Genomic DNA, 17,745 nt, shown 5'->3' on the forward strand with positions numbered 1-17,745 from the left:
TTACCCAAATGACTCAGCCCTGCCAGTGACAAGCTATGTGACCTTGAACAAGTTATGACTTTTTTTGGAAATAAGAGTAAAGCATTCATCATTTTATGAAATGTGTCCTGAGGAAGCAATAAAATTGGAGCTAGTGGTTAAAATTTTAAACTACCAGCTCTAGGCAAAGCAATGACATAGAGGTGACACAGTGTGGCAAGTGACCCTGCACAGCACCCATCATGAATGGAGCATCCTCTGATGGAGTCTGACCACCTGGGCCTGCTCAGAATGGTAACATGGGATTTCCTAGACCAATTTTGAACACGTGCCCCCTGGGTCCATTTGACAGCAATAAGGCTTTATGTTTGAATATGCTATTCCAGGGATTTTTTATCTAATTCTAAGAGTTTCATATACAAAGGATGGCAGCAGAGAGGCAGGGCAGAGTTCAGTCATGAAACATTAACAAGCTTTAGCTTGTATTGATTAAAAATGTGGCCTCTGGCCCAGTGCGGTAGCTCATGCCTGTAATCTCAGCAATTTGGGAGTCTGAGGTGGGTGGATCACTTGAGGTCAGGAGTTTGAGACCAGCCTGGCCAACATGGTGAAACCCTGTCTCTACTAAAAATACAAAAATTATCTGAGCATGGTGAGGTGCACCGTACTACCAGCTACTCGGGAGGTTGAGGCGGGAGAATTGCTTGAACCTGCGAGGCAGAGGTTGTAGTGAGCCGAGATAGCACCATCATACTCCAGCCTGGGCGACAGAGTAAGACCCTGTCTCAAAAACAAGAAAAAAAATATGGCCTCTGAAGTCATTCAAATCTGAGTACAAATCCTGGCTCATCACTGACTAGCTATGTAACCTCAGCTAAGCTTCAAGCCTCTCATCCTGAAATCAGGTTTTAATGATGGCACCTACCTCATGGGGGTAAGAATTAAATGCAATACACAGGAAGCATTAGATGCCTGGAACATTTTAAGTGCACTATAAACATCAGAGATGAGAAATTAATGGTGATGAGAAATAAATGATCTCCTGGGAACCTTGCAGCAAATTCAGTGGCTCCCCATCTCATTGATGAGAAAACTCTGATTTATTGAGGCTGAGGAAACTTCCCTAGGTAATCCAGCCAGCCTGGAATGCAGGCATCCTGATTCCAGGACTGCATCACTACTGTGTTGTCATGGAGATAGATTTGCTTGGATGTGTTAGGTTGTTTCACACCTTTATAATTCACTAGGGCCAGGTTGGGGGGCTGAGATGGATTCTGAAACAGAAAAGTAATTGATTTATAGATTAAACTTTTCTGGGTAATGATTGGGTAGTTTCTCTGGCCAGTTAAAATTATGCTGAAGATGGCAGTTCCTAGTTTGTACAATTATTTTCCCACTGAAGTAGGCATAAGAGAGCAGACTATAGGAGTTCTCAAAGTCATTCTTTAAAGTGATTAATCAGAAATATTTTTGGCTGCATGAGCTAATTGATGAAAGATTACAAAGGATCAAAGGGTTCTTATTGCAAACTCATCTGGAATAATCCTTCCCTCTTAGATGCTGGTGCAGTTTTTAATAGAAAAAAGCATCTGGGTACCACTCCCTCCACCTTCCTGCAATGCAAACTCTACATAGGGCTGAGGTGTCATCGGGGACGTGCTGGTCAAGTGCATTATGATCACAAGTGGGACTCCAGAGTTAGAGCCTGGCCCTGCCAATTGCTGGCAATGTGTCTTTGGGCAATTGCCTTAACTTCTCTCTGTTATGATGTCATTGCATCAACCTCATGGAGCTACTGTGAGGACTAACAGACTATATCATGCACATGCAGCCCCAGTACAGCGCCTGGCACATGGGCATTATTGATCAGTGTCAGCTACTTACGTGTCCATCTCTGCTACTGTACAAGCCAGCTTCCTTTCTTCGCTCCCTGTACACTTTTCTCTTTAGAAAAGATACTCGCATGGTACTGGGCAGCAGTGCTGGTGTCTTATCACTCCAGGGTCTTCCCTGAAGTACCCACCTTTTGGCTTCCTTGGGTTCTACTCAGATAGCAGCTCAACCTCATTAGGAAACTAATTCCTTTAACATCACAAAAGAAATCGGTACCTCTCGGGCCGGGCATGGTGGCTCACATCTGTAATCCCAGCACTTTGGGAGGCCGAGGGGGTGGATCACCTGAGTTCAGTAGTTTGAGACTAGCCTGACCAACACAGTGAAACCCTGTCTCTACTAAAAATACAGAAAATTAGCCAGGCATGGTGGCATGCACCTGTAGTCCCAGCTACTCAAAAGGCTGAGGCACGAAAATTGCTTGACCCGGAAGGCAGAGGCTGCAGTGAGCCGAGATGGCACCACTGCACTCCAGCCCGGGCAACAGAGTGAGACTGTCTTTAAAAAAAAAAAAAAAAAGAGAGAAAGAGAGAACTCAGCACCTCTCAGGTGCTTACTAATTTCCATGTACTGCTCTCAAACACCTATATAGTCTATTTCAGAGAATTTAAAAGCCCAGTGACAGCTAGGCAGGTGTGGTGTCTAGGGTTCAAAAATAGGACAGCGAAGGTGAAGAAGACTAAGATAAAGTGTTCCATGTAACTCAGGTGTTGTTTCTTCAGTTACAAAAGACCCAGAGATGAGGTCAATGTGTGTTTGGTTTTTTCTGTTTGTTTACTGTGGTGGTGTTTGTATTGTTTTGTTGTTTTGTTTGTTTGTTTTTGTTTTTTAATCCCCTATTCAGTTGCTTAGTGTCATCTAAAGAAAGCATCAGGGAGATTTGTTTTTTCTTTCCCAGTTTCTTTGGACATAAGCTGCTCTGCTCTTTCTTGGCATGGTTGACAGGGTTGAATTAAGGCATATGGATCTCAAAGGAGCCCAGTGATGTGATTCTCCTTCAAATTCTTAACATTTGTTTACTATTTAGCAAAGGCAGGGAATTTCTATTAATAAAAATAGTGGTTTATAGAAACAGATTTGCCTTGTCCAGTGAAAGTAAATTAATGTTCTGAAAAAAAAATTGAGCAAGACATTTCCTACTTCTTGGAAGTTCTCTGTTCAGCGTTTTCTTTAAATAAGTGTGATTTTTTTTCTTCTTTTCCAAGCTAGGTAGCCTCCTGGTAGATGAATTAAGAGTTTACACTTAGGTAGCAAAAAGAAAACATTCATTCCTGGGAAGAGTATAATTTAATAACAAATACTTATCAAATGCCTATGACGTATCAGGCATGTTCTAGGCTGTGGGGATTCTGCAGTAAACTTATATTCCAGTGAGAGGGCAGTAAATAAGCACACATGTAGTACATCAGATGGAAACAAGTGGCATGAAATAAATAAAGCAGGTAAGGAGATGCTGTTCTACATAAGCAGGCCTTGCCAAGAAAGCAGCAGAACCCAGAAAGAAGCGAGGGAGGGAGCCATGTGGGCAACTGACCTTCGGATAACAGCAGCAGACAGGACAGGTGTGGTGGCTCATTTCTGTAATTATAACGCTTCGGGAGGCTGAGGCAGGAGAATTGTTTGAGCTGAGGAGTTTGAGACAAGCCTGGGCAACATAGTGGACCCTCATCTCTATTTAAAAAAAAAAAAGTAGCAGACAGGACAATCTGACTCCAAATCCACACATATGAAGTGCTAATGATTCCTATAGCACAGGATTCCTGAGTAGCAAGTGAGAACCACACAAGAGGAGCTGGCACCTGTGTGGGCTCATGACCATCGGTTCCCTCTACTTCCACTTGCTTTCCCTCTGATTTATTCCTGATGGGAGAGGGGGGTTCTTACCTGGTTAAGCATCACTCTGGGCCACGTGCTCCGAATATAGATTTAAATGCAATTGCAAATGCCAATGGCCTTCTCCACCTTGACCCTTATTCTTACTCAGTGTAAATTCATGTTGAATTTTCTCATTCCGAAATTGTGTTGCCTTCTAAATTACTCCAGCCTGTTCATGTCTTTGTCATGGATTTTCTCTAATTGCAGATGTACCCTTGTCTGACCTATTTTTTCCCTCCTCTTGCCTCTGTCCTCTGTGGCATTCCCCACCTCAGTGTCATCCATAAATTTTGTGATACTTGCTCCTAGGTCATCAGTCGGAGTATTGATTCAGATCAATGTGATGGCGATTGTTAGGACACTCTTTGAAACACCTTCCCATGGCTGGGCTTAATGCCCCTTTAGTTTGTGATTTCTGATCATTTTCAGCTTTCTTTGGACTAACAGTGAATGTAAAATCCCAAGACACTGCGCATTCAGCTCAATCCACCCCCTACCCCATCCCTTTGTATTCTTCATTACAACAACAGTATCACAATCTTTAAGATAATCTCATGAACTTGTCTATGATCATTTAAATGCAAACTTTGTTTACTTACCCCTGATTTTCTGGAAACTCAATTTTACTTTCCTAATAGTTATTCCCGATTTTTCAAGCTGACAATTGCATATCTCATACACTCATTTTTCACTACCCTTTCCTTCTGTTTTCTCTCTACATCACTATCACATGTTGTTGGCCTTGTTCCAGTCTTCTGACATCCCCCTGAGTGCAAGGTAATTTTTCAGAAATAATTATTCATTTTTACTGCACCATTGTTCAGTAAGCATATTAGTCAAATTCTACTCCCCAGGGCCATGTGTCATCTGGAGCAGCTGATTTATGCATGCTCACATTTGCCAAATATTCCTTCACCTATTTTTTGTCCAAGCTTATCTGTGTGGGGTTTATATAATTCTCCAAATTTCACTTATTATAAAGCTATCTGAAAGTAGTTTAGCACTGCAGGGTTTAAACATTTTTATTTTAGTGTTTGCCTCTTTTACTTGTAAATCTGTGTTCCTTCAAGCTTCTTGGCCTACTTTTTTTTATGACTCAGATTGAGCTTACAGATTTTTAAGTGATTGCTAAGTATTAAGTCGTTCTGTTTTGGCTCATGTGTATTTTTTTCTGCTGAGCTTAATTGAAACAGTCCGTTTTCTTGGCCTTATATTGTTCTTGTCTCAAGTCAGAACTATTCAGTGATCCTAAGAATTTGACACACAACTGAATAGATCCCTGCTTTTTCCATTTGATATAAATGGTTAGAATCTACACTAAAAGAATCACGAACTCTAAGACTCTTTTAGAAAAAAAAAATATATATGAAATGTGCTGATTAGATCAGCTTCTTAGAAACTACCAAGTGTGTCATCTTCCAAAAGCATGGAACTTTCCACTATGTGAATAGTTTGGCACTAATTGTTCACACTTTTCCTTAGAGAAATAATTTTTTTCAGCCCAACCTCTTTTTTTTGACATGACCTTGCCAAGTCAGTGTAGTTTTAGAGAGCCATTTGCTGAAGTTGATTCAGTTGCTAATGGTATCCTAACTTGGTTGTTACCTCCACCCACTCACTAGAGAATCCTGAAATCACAGAACGCATTCCTGCCATTTCTTTCTTTCTTTTCTTTCTTTTTTTTTTGAGTTAGAGTCTCACTCTGTCACCCAGGCTGGAGTGCAGTGGTGTGGTCTCGGCTCACTGCAAGCTCCGCCACCCAGGTTCAAGGGATTCTCCTGCCTCAGCCTCCCAGGTAGCTGGGATTACAGGCAAGGACCACCATACCCAACTAATTTTTGTATTTTTAGAAGAGACAGGGTTTCACCATGTTGGCCAGGCTAGTCTTGAGCTCCTGACCTCAAGTGATCCGCCCGTCTCAGCCTCCTGAGGGATTACAGGCGTCAGCCACCATTCCCAGCTCTCCTGCCATTTATTTTTAAAATCAAATTCAGTGCCCTTATTTTACTAAAGACAAATGTTTGACCCGAATAAGTGAGTATACTTAAATCAGCACTGTGTCGATGTCTACAGAGTCTGTAGCTCTGTTTATAATAATAACAGGGGTTTTTTTTGTTTTTCTTGTTTTTTTGAGACAGAGCTTTGCTTGTTGCCCAGGCTGGAGTGCAGTGGCGCAATCTCGGCTCGCTGCAACCTCCCCCTCCTGGGTTCAAGCAATTCTTCTGTCTCAGCCTCCCGAGTAGCTGGGATTACAGGCACCCACCACCATGCCCAGCTAATTTTTTATATTTTCAGTAAAGACGGGGTTTCACCGTGTCAGCCAGGCTAATAACACTTATTTTTAACAAGCTTTTTTACAAGGTGGCATGGCACTTGGCTTTGAGGTTGAGTTGGAGCACACTCAAGTAAAGCCTCACTATCTTTTCTGGGGAGGCGGGGACGGGGTCTCACTCTCACTCGGGCTGGAGTGCAGTGGCGGAGTCACGACTCACTGCAGCCTCAACCACTCGGGCTCAAGCCATCTTCTCTCCTAAGCCTCCGAGTGGCTGGGACTACAGGTGCACGCCCCCATGCCTGGCTAATTTTTGTATTTTTTGTAGAGACAGGGTTTTGCCATGTTGTCTAGGCTGGTCTCAAACTCCTGAGCTCAAGCAATCTGCCAGCCTCAGACTCTCAAAGTGCTGGGATTGCAGATGTGAGCCACCGTGTTGTCATTTGGAGTTGTTAGCAAGAATGGGGTAGTTGCTATGCCATTTTATTTTATTCAGATAGCACTAGATTTGGTATTGATTAGTAGCCCGAGCAAAAACAACTGGAGCAACTGAAAATACTGAAAATACTGAATTTCCAGTTCTAACCACATGGCCAAGTCAACCTTTGCCATGGATGCAAGGACAGTAGAAATCCTAATTGCAGCTGGTTACAGAGAAGGAACAGCCTCGCTGGGGTCGACTCCCTCAGCAGATTACAAGAAACCGTTGTCCCTGTCCTCCAAAAGCTGACTTTGAAAATACGAAGCAAGCAATATCTTTGATAGTATGGGTTTTGGGTAACAGCAGTCCTGGTGTTTAGAGACTTGTGTATACATACATGTTAAGGAGATCACTTTAAGATCAGAGCAGGCATTAAACAAGTTAGAACAAAAACATTTTCTGCAACTGAATATTCATATGAATCATGTGCTCACGTTATACTAGAGAAATTTCAAAGCTCAAATCTTTTCAAAGTCCTATAATTCTTACACAAACAGTCATTTAAAGGAGAAACTAAAAAAATTAGCTGGGCATGGTGGCACATGCCTGTAGTCCCAGCTACTGGGAAGGCTGAGGTGGGAGGATTGCTTGAGCTCCAGGAGGTTGAGGCTGCAGTGAGCAGAGATTGCACCACTGCACTCCAAGCTGGGCGACAGAGTGAGACCCTCTCTCAAAAATTAAACTAATACAAAAAAGAGAAACTAAAGGACACCTGAGCATTTTTATCAGCCCAAACATAACTCAGTAGGTAAATATCTGTATACTTCACTATTTTTTTCATAGTGAGAAGGTCCAGACCCTGGCCTCGAGCATCCCTCAGCTCCACTTGGCAGGGGGCCCTTATGGCCCCCTTGGTGCCGGAGAGAGCCCTTGACTGGTGTGGTTGCCATAAAGCACACTGAGCCCCTTTTATTGTAGCAGGGTGATTACACGGCTGATCTGATTTTGTCCAGGAAGTTTAACCTAAAGGAAAAAACAAAAACCTTTAAAACACATTCAGCCCTTGGAACTGACTTCACTTTCAGTGGGACCAAGTTGATTTAGTCTTCTTTCTGGATCCCCTTCAACCCGTCAGATCTCCTGGACTTGGCCACGGAAGACAGTCTGTGCATGACTGTTAATCGGCCATTTGGCTTGTTCCCTCTGATTACTTCCAGAAGTTACAGAACATGTTGTCCCTATTGAGGGTCTTCAGTTACCTTTTATTTTTTTTCTCCCCGAAAGGGCTCTTGTTCCAGCATGTTCATGTTTAGCCTTTCCTGGCCATGAAAATAATGAGACTGGACACTAATGGCTGCTGCAGTTAGAATTTTTGTGCAGCATCCCCAGTGACCTGAACACCTGTGAGTTTGAAGGCTCTTTCAATCACAGCTTTTCAATAATAGATGAATCAAGTGAGACTCAGGCTACATGGGGAAGAGCTTTTAACCAAATGCATGCCATGATACTAGGTTTAAGCAATCTAACAGAGAAAGTGGATGGACTCTGACTTTTCCTATTGTAGGGCTCATTCAGATTAATTGTACTTGAAGTGCAATGGAGTGGTTTTTCAACGATGAACCCTCATGCATTCAAAAAAGCAGGGCTCCTAGTCTCATGCCACCCCTCATGTTATATGCCTGACTCCTCCACTAATTTTCCCTGGAGTTAGTGGGAGCCCCAAATACAGCAGAACTTCACAGGGAAAGCTGTTCTAGGTAGCAGAAGACCCTGCTGCCAGAAGGTGTTTTTCTATGGCTGCTGATCCTGACTCTTAGCCTGAAGGAAGAGGGTCTTGCCCAACTGTTCTGTAGGCAGTCTAGTGGAAAGGGGTGCAGATAAAACCTGGATGCCATGGTGTCCCATCCACAGGAGCAATCCACATGCCCATCCTTCAAGCCATGTGTGTTCCATGTGCTCCTTTCCTCTGGACTCTGTGCTTGGGAGTGAGTTTGTGATTTTTTTGTTTTGTTTTGTTTTAATGAAACATATCTAGCCAATGGTTGGTTGAAACCAATTGCTATGTAAACTTCATCACATACTTTATGTTCCCTAATCTTTGGTATTCAGAATGAGACAGAATAATTAGAGAAGCAATTATTGACAGTAGCCAAGGCTCTCTCCCCCAGCCTTAGGATATTCTGTCCTCAGAGAGGTACAGATGCAACTCACTCGGGTCACTGACCTCCCCACACTGTTTCCTGAAAGGAAGCAAACTGGCTGGACCAGAGTGTGTTTCATGAGGAAGGAGTGCTGCTCACTGAAAGCTGTTCTTTTGTTGTCAGTGACAAAGACATTCTCTTCCTTGACTGTATTACAGGGTGTGGTTTGGGTAGACTCCTGTGGAACTCAGGGCACAGCCTAATGACAGATGGGGAAATGGTACGAAGAAGGTGCCTGGGGCTGTCCACCTGTGTGGGGCTCCTGGCAGTACTGAGTCTCACAAGCCTGGCAGGAGAGCCCCGTGTTTGATGCAAAGTCACACTAACGTAAATGGAGAGATGGACAGAGTGAGAAAATACTAAAGGAACATAGAAAATGTCCACTTTCTGATCCTTTGAAACTACTCATTGTGTATTGCTATAAAAGGAATAAAACTAATCAATGTTTTCCAAGGAACCTGCATCTGGCCACCTGTTGGTACAAGAAACCCAATAGCCTTCCTCCCTTCTCCACCCATGAACTAGATTAGACAGAGGGAAGACTAGAACTTGACCCTCAGACAAAACATTGTCAATTAAGAAAGGGTAGACCCAAGGCTACATGTAGGACAAGTACACATAGGACTTCAAGGGTGTTGTTTACCATTTGAAAGCATTTACAGGAATGCTTTTACTTCCTTTATAATTTGTTTGGTGTTTGACTCCATGAGAAGTGTCAGATGTTTGTGCAAGTTAGGTGCCTTTTTTATTTATTAATACATGCACTTTTATTATATGTCTTACGGCAAATTAACTTTGACAGGAAAATCAGTACTCACACCACTACCGCTCTAAAATGCAAAGAAAACAAACCTAGAGGTGAGTCTTCTCACCTAATGGCATGCCTAGTGGCTCAGGTTAAAGCAGTAAACAGAAAGGTAGATTTTCCTAAGTAATTAGAAATCATCACTGTTAACACCAAGTCAGAGATATTTGGATTTTGCTAAAAACAGAAAATAAAGATCCTGGGGTTGGAGCAGAAATTCTACATCTATACTAAAATATTTATATCATAGTGTAATAAATGCAATCTACCATGTCTTTTGTGGTATTTAAATAACAACACAAGATGCATCGTTAGGTGTAGAATTGGGAAGAGGAAGAGAACCCAATTAATTATAGAAAAACAAACGAGTGGTTTGTCAAGAACATTTTCTGCTTCTTAGTGTAATCAAAGTCTCTTTAGAGGCATTTAAAGCATTCATTTAAGGAAGCTGTGTCACATCAGCATTTGCAAAAGTCTTTATGAAGAAGCAATATGGAAATGGAAGCACCAAACCAGGGACACAGAGGCCCTGAGATCTGGTCCAGAGCTGGTAAATCAAGACTGCCAAAATCATTTTTTTGTAATGTGCTTTTGTAGAACACACTGTGTTCTAGGACAAAAGTCGGGGAGGAAGAGGAAACTTTTTTAGGTCAGGAGTTGCTGGTGATCTAGGCACCATTCCTAGATACATTTCTAGATATTTTACTGGGACCATTTTTGTAAGAGTTCCTTAGGGAATGACTTTAACTGTGTGTGGCCTTTGTGTAAGAGTCCCCTCTTGAAGAAGATGTGGAGTGAGAATCTGTTCATTCGCACTGCGAGGTAGGTGGCTTTGGGCACTGGAAGAAATTGTTAGGTATTTCCCATGGGATTTCCACTAAGACACTGACCTGAGAATATGGGAAGTGTATTCACAGATGGAGAGCATTGTGTTTATGTAGAAATGGTTTTAGTGTCTACCCAGTTCTTCCTGGTTATGTAAGGAAAACCAGGCAACCTTGTTACATGGAATAATGAACAAAACAATGGCAAAGCAGCTACAGGGTACTGTAAAATGCTTATTAAAAATAGGTAGGAAGACTTGGGGGCAGGGTCAAGTAATTAACCCACAAGGCTTCTATCGATGAGGTCTCTGAATACCTCTCGGAAGTACTGACCTTGACTAAGTCCAATACTTTGGTATTTGAGCTTCACCATCGGTAAAATGGGGGTGATGGTGCTTTTGTCAACAGTTATCAGGGGTCATATCAAATGTAGACATACAGTTAGTCCCAGCCCAACATGCTCATGAACTGTGCCAATAGATGAATGAGAAGTAATTCATCTATTGAATTACTATGAATGAGGAAGTGAAAGAGAGATGGCATAAAGGCAGGGAATTGACTAGGAAGTACGTGGCATATGTAAGGCGCTGGCTATAGAGCAAGAAACTCAACTCATTTCCCTGGCTCTCATCCTTCCACATCTTATTCCCATCTGTATCAGTGAATTGCAATGATTTTTATAATTGATAGTAACATTTACCTCTGAGAACATTAATGCAGAGTTTTAAAGTATTCACTAACAGAATAGAATGATAAAATCTGGCCATAAAAAATAATTTATGTTCAACTTCATTACAACATAATGAGCCAATTTGTTTTGTTAGATTGATTTCTCATGTACCCTTGCAGGTAAGCAGAGTGAAATAAAGTTTGCTATTCTTGATGGAGGGGAGAGATTTCATTTGTGACAACATCAAAATGTATGTTTTGTGTCATGGAAATAATAACATTTCAAGGAGAAAGATAATGACTATGGTAAAATTTGCAAAAAGGACTAAAAGAGTCATGGCTTAAGCATCCAAAACAACAAAGCCTGGTCTCCATGGTTTACGGGGTCTACATAACCTAATTAAACAGACTTAGTTTGTAATGGAAACAGCAATATTGGTGAGTCTTATATGAATTTGATTACATCCTTTGTGTTCCTTAAAAAAGTCTAAACCTTTAAATTATGATGCAGAGGGAAAACATTGGTGCTATTTCTCCTCTCTTTCCTTATAGCAAGGAGGATTCATAATTATTCCCTGCAAAATGACAAACATCTCCCATCAGTTTCATGACTTAATAGAAAAACATTTTCATCTTAACAGATTAACACTACTGGTTTCTTTGTACCCATGAGCAGTCATTTCTTTCGTTGTAATTGTTTTACAGGTCCTCACTCAATGATTTTTACAAGGCTGTTAAGACAGGTCAACCATTACTATGGGCAAGGATGCCAAGGTCCCCCGACATAGCAGCCTGGACAATGTATATGGCTGAATAGAAATGAGAAAGAGCACAAATCATTGACTCTTGATTTGGTACTCTCTTAGTACAGAAGACAGTTGAGATATTTCTTGTGAAAATATTTACATCCTCCCCCAAAGACAAATAGGTTGTTTTACACCAAGTGACCAAAATATAGGGCCTAGAATTATTATGTTTTTTCAGAGACAGGGTATTGCTTTGTTACCCAGACTAGAGTACAGTAGTATGACCACAGCTCTTTGCAACCTCAAACTCCTGGGTTTAAGTGATCCTCACACCTCAGCCTTCTGAATAGCTGGGACTACAAGCATGCCCTCAATGCTTGCCTAATATTTTTTTTTCTTTTTTTTTTTACAGTGCACACACTCAAGCTTTTTTTATTATTATACTTTAAGTTCTGGGGTACATGTGCAGAACATGCAGATTTGTTTTTGTTTTTTTTTTCTTTTATTATTATTATTATTATTATTATTATTATACTTTAGGTTTTATGGTACATGTGCGCAATGTGCAGGTAAGTTACATATGTATACATGTGCCATGCTGGTGCGCTGCACTCACTAACTCGTCATCTAGCATTAGGTATATCTCCCAATGCTATCCCTCCCCCCTCCCCCGACCCCACAACAGTCCCCGAAGTGTGATGTTCCCCTTCCTGTGTCCATGTGTTCTCATTGTTCAATTCCCACCTATGAGTGAGAATATGCGGTGTTTGGTTTTTTGTTCTTGCGATAGTTTACTGAGAATCATGATTTCCAATTTCATCCATCTCCCTACAAAGGACATGAACTCATCATTTTTTATGGCTGCATAGTATTCCATGGTGTATATGTGCCACATTTTCTTAATCCAGTCTATCATTGTTGGACATTTGGGTTGGTTCCAAGTCTTTGCTATTGTGAATAATGCCGCAATAAACATACGTGTGCATGTGTCTTTATAGCAGCATGATTTATAGTCCTTTGGGTATATACCCAGTAATGGGATGGCTGGGTCAAATGGAATTTCTAGTTCTAGATCCCTGAGGAATCGCCACACTGACTTCCACAAGGGTTGAACTAGTTTACAGTCCCACCAACAGTGTAAAAGTGTTCCTATTTCTCCACATCCTCTCCAGCACCTGTTGTTTCCTGACTTTTTAATGATTGCCATTCTAACTGGTGTGAGATGGTATCTCATTGTGGTTTTGATTTGCATTTCTCTGATGGCCAGTGACGGTGAGCATTTTTTCATGTGTTTTTTGGCTGCATAAATGTCTTCTTTTGAGAAGTGTCTGTTCATGTCCTTCGCCCACTTTTTGATGGGGTTATTTGTTTTTTTCTTGTAAATTTGTTTGAGTTCATTGTAGATTCTGGATATTAGCCCTTTGTCAGATGAGTAGGTTGCGAAAATTTTCTCCCATTTTGTAGGTTGCCTGTTCACTCTGATGGTAGTTTCCTTTGCTGTGCAGAAGCTCTTGAGTTTAATGAGATCCCATTTGTCAATTTTGGCTTTTGTTGTCATTGCTTTTGGTGTTTTAGACATGAAGTCCTTGCCCATGCCTATGTCCTGAATGGTAATGCCTAGGTTTTCTTCTAGGGTTTTTATGGTTTTAGGTCTAACATTTAAGTCTTTAATCCATCTTGAATTGATTTTTGTATAAGGTGTAAGGAAGGGATCCAGTTTCAGCTTTCTACATATGGCTAGCCAGTTTTCCCAGCACCATTTATTAAATAGGGAATCCTTTCCCCATTTCTTATTTTTGTCAGGTTTGTCAAAGATCAGATAGTTGTAGATATGTGGCATTATTTCTGACGGCTCTGTTCTGTTCCATTGATCTATATCTCTGTTTTGGTACCAGTACCATGCTGTTTTGGTTACTGTAGCCTTGTAGTATAGTTTGAAGTCAGGTAATGTGATGCCTCCAGCTTTGTTCTTTTGGCTTAGGATTGACTTGGTGATGCGGGCTCTTTTTTGGTTCCATATGAACTTTAAAGTAGTTTTTTCCAATTCTGTGAAGAAAGTCATTGGTAGCTTGATGGGGATGGCATTGAATCTGTAAATTACCTTGGGAAGGATGGCCATTTTCATGATATTGATTCTTCCTACCCATGAGCATGGAATGTTCTTCCATTTGTTTGTATCCTCTTTTAATTCCTTGAGCAGTGGTTTGTAGTTCTCCTTGAAGAGGTCCTTCACATCCCTTGTAAGTTGGATTCCTAGGTATTTTATTCTCTTTGAAGCAATTGTGAATGGGAGTTCACTCATGATTTGGCTCTCTGCTTGTCTGTTATTGATGTATAAGAATGCTTGTGATTTTTGTACATTGATTTTGTATCCTGAGACTTTGCTGAAGTTGCTTATCAGCTTCAGGAGATTTTGGGCTGAGACAATGGGGTTTTCTAGATGTACTATCATGTCATCTGCAAACAGGGACAATTTGACTTCCTCTTTTCCTAATTGAATACCCTTGATTTCCTTCTCCTGCCTAATTGCCCTGGCCAGAACTTCCAACACTATGTTGAATAGAGGTGGTGAGAGAGGGCATCCCTGTCTTGTGCCAGTTTTCAAAGGGAATGCTTCCAGTTTTTGCCCATTCAGTATGATATTGGCTGTGGGTTTGTCATAGATAGCTCTTATTATTTTGAGATACGTCCCATCAATACCTAATTTATTGAGAGTTTTTAGCATGAAGCGTTGTTGAATTTTGTCAAAGGCCTTTTCTGCATCCATTGAGATAATCATGTGGTTTTTGTCTTTGGTTCTGTTTATATGCTGGATTACATTTATTGATTTGCGTATATTGAACCAGCCTTGCATCCCAGGGATGAAGCCCACTTGATCATGGTGGATAAGCTTTTTGATGTGCTGCTGGATTCTGTTTGCCAGTATTTTATTGAGGATTTTTGCATCAATGTTCAGCAAGGATATTGGTCTAAAATTCTCTTTTTTTGTTGTGTCTCTGCCAGGCTTTGGTATCAGGATGATGCTGGCCTCATAAAATGAGTTAGGGAGGATTCCCTCTTTTTCTATTGATTGGAATAGTTTCAGAAGGAATGGTACCAGCTCCTCCTTGTACCTCTGGTAGAATTCGGCTGTGAACCCATCTGGTCCTGGACTTTTTTTGGTTGGTAAGCTATTGATTATTGCCACAATTTCAGCTCCTGTTATTGGTCTATTCAGAGATTCAACTTCTTCCTGGTTTAGTCTTGGGAGGGTGTATGTGTTGAGGAATTTATCCATTTCTTCTAGATTTTCTAGTTTATTTGCGTAGAGGTGTTTGTAATATTCTCTGATGGTAGTTTGTATTTCTGTGGGATCGGTGGTGATATCCCCTTTATCATTTTTTATTGCATCTATTTGATTCTTCTCTCTTTTTTTCTTTATTAATCTTGCTAGCGGTCTATCAATTTTGTTGATCCTTTCAAAAAACCAGCTCCTGGATTCATTTATTTTTTGAAGGGTTTTTTGTGTCTCTATTTCCTTCAGTTCTGCTCTGATGTTATTTATTTCTTGCCTTCTGCTAGCTTTTGAATGTGTTTGCTCTTGCTTTTCTAGTTCTTTTAATTGTGATGTTAGGGTGTCAATTTTGGATCTTTCCTGCTTTCTCTTGTGGGCATTTAGTGCTATAAATTTCCCTCTACACACTGCTTTGAATGCATCCCAGAGATTCTGGTATGTTGTGTCTTGGTTCTCATTGGTTTCAAAGAACATCTTTATTTCTGCCTTCATTTCATTATGTACCCAGTAGTCATTCAGGAGCAGGTTGTTCAGTTTCCACGTAGTTGAGCGGTTTTGAGTGAGATTCTTAACCCTGAGTTCTAGCTTGATTGCACTGTGATCTGAGAGATAGTTTGTTATAATTTCTGTTCTTTTACATTTATTGAGGAGAGCTTTATTTCCAAGTATATGGTCAATTTTGGAATAGGTGTGGTGTGGTGCTGAAAAAAATGTATATTCTGTTGATTTGGGGTGGAGAGTTCTGTAGATGTCTATTAGGTCTGCTTGGTGCAGAGCTGAGTTCAATTCCTGGGTATCCTTGTTGACTTTCTGTCTCGTTGATCTGTCTAATGTTGACAGTGGGGTGTTAAAGTCTCCCATTATTAATGTGTGGGAGTCTAAGTCTCTTTGTAGGTCACTCAGGACTTCCTTTATGAATCTGGGTGCTCCTGTATTGGGTGCATACATATTTAGGTTAGCTCTTCTTGTTGAATTAATCCCTTTACCATTATGTAATGGCCTTCTTTGTCTCTTTTGATCTTTGTTGGTTTAAAGTCTGTTTTATCAGAGACTAGGATTGCAACCCCTGCCTTTTTTTGTTTTCCATTTGCTTGGTAGATCTTCCTCCATCCTTTTATTTTGAGCCTATGAATACAGCATACTGATGGGTCTTGAGTCTTTATCCAATTTGCCAGTCTGTGTCTTTTAATTGGAGCATTTAGTCCATTTACATTTAAAGTTAATATTGTTATGTGTGAATGTGATCCTGTCATTATGATGTTAGCTGGTTATTTTGCTTGTTAGTTGATGCAGTCTCTTCCTAGTCTCGATGGTCTTTACATTTCGGTATGATTTTGCAGTGGCTGGTACCGGTTGTGCCTTTCCATGTTTAGCGCTTCCTTCAGGAGCTCTTTTAGGGCAGGCCTGGTGGTGACAAAATCTCTCAGCATTTGCTTGTCTGTAAAGTATTTTATTTCTCCTTCACTTATGAAGCTTAGTTTGGCAGGATATGAAATTCTGGGTTGAAAATTCTTTTCTTTAAGAATGTTGAATATTGGCCCCCACTCTCTTCTGGCTTGTATGGTTTCTGCCGAGAGATCCGCTGTTAGTCTGATGGGCTTCCCTTTGATGGTAACCCGACCTTTCTCTCTGGCTGCCCTTAACATTTTTTCCTTCATTTCAACTTTGGTGAATCTGACAATGATGTGTCTTGGAGTTGCTCTTCTCGCGGAGTATCTTTGTGGTGTTCTCTGTATTTCCTGAATCTGAATGTTGGCCTCTCTTGCTAGATTGGGGAAGTTCTCCTGGATAATATCCTGCAGAGTGTTTTCCAACTTGGTTCCATTCTCCCCGTCACTTTCAGGTACACCAATCAGATGTAGATTTGGTCTTTTCACATAGTCCCACATTTCTTGGAGGCTTTGCTCGTTTCTTTTTATTCTTTTTTCTCTAAATTTCCCTTCTCGCTTCATTTCATTCATTTCATCTTCCAGGGCTGATACCCTTTCTTCCATTTGATCGCATCAGCTTCTGAGGCTTCTGCATTCTTCACGTAGTTCTCGAGCCTTGGTTTCCAGCTCCATCAGCTCCTTTAAGCACTTCTCTGTATTGGTTATTCTAGTTATACATTCTTCTAAATTTTTTTCAAAGTTTTCAACTTCTTTGCCTTTGGTTTGAATATCCTCCTGTAGCTCGGAGTAATTTGATCGTCTGAAGCCTTCTTCTCTCAGCTCGTCAAAGTCATTCTCCGTCCAGCTTTGTTCCGTTGCTGGTGAGGAACTGCGTTCCTTTGGAGGAGGAGAGGTACTCTGCTTTTTAGAGTTTCCAGTTTTTCTGCTCTGTTTTTTCCCCATCTTTGTGGTTTTATCTACTTTTGGTCTTTGATGATGGTGATGTACAGATGGGTTTTTGGTGTGGATGTCCTTTCTGTTAGTTTTCCTTCTAACAGACAGGACCCTCAGCTGCAGGTCTGTTGGAGTCCCTGGCCGGCCGTGTGAGGTGTCAGTCTGCCCCTGCTGGGGGGTGCCTCCCAGTTAGGCTGCTCGGGGGTCAGGGGTCAGGGACCCACTTGAGGAGGCAGTCAGCCCGTTCTCAGATCTCCAGCTGCGTGCTGGGAGAACCACTGCTCTCCTCAAAGCTGTCAGACAGGGACATTTAAGTCTGCAGAGGTTACTGCTGTCTTTCTGTTTGTCTGTGCCCTGCCCCCAGAGGTGGAGCCTACAGAGGCAGGCAGGCCTCCTTGAGCTGTGGTGGGTTCCACCCAGTTCAAGCTTCCAGGTTGCTTTGTTTACCTAAGCGAGCCTGGG

General features: G+C 41.3%; 1 protein-coding gene across 3 annotated transcripts in view; it reads left to right on the plus strand.

Annotated features, from left to right (window-relative positions):
- Positions 1–17,745, plus strand: part of LNX1 (ligand of numb-protein X 1) — a 219,476-nt gene that overhangs the window by 118,160 nt on the left and 83,571 nt on the right. The gene's annotated exons all lie outside the window — the stretch shown is intronic.

The sequence above is a fragment of the Pongo pygmaeus genome, chromosome 3 (genome assembly GCF_028885625.2).
Source record: "Pongo pygmaeus isolate AG05252 chromosome 3, NHGRI_mPonPyg2-v2.0_pri, whole genome shotgun sequence".
In the NCBI taxonomy this organism is placed as follows: Eukaryota; Metazoa; Chordata; class Mammalia; order Primates; family Hominidae; genus Pongo; species Pongo pygmaeus.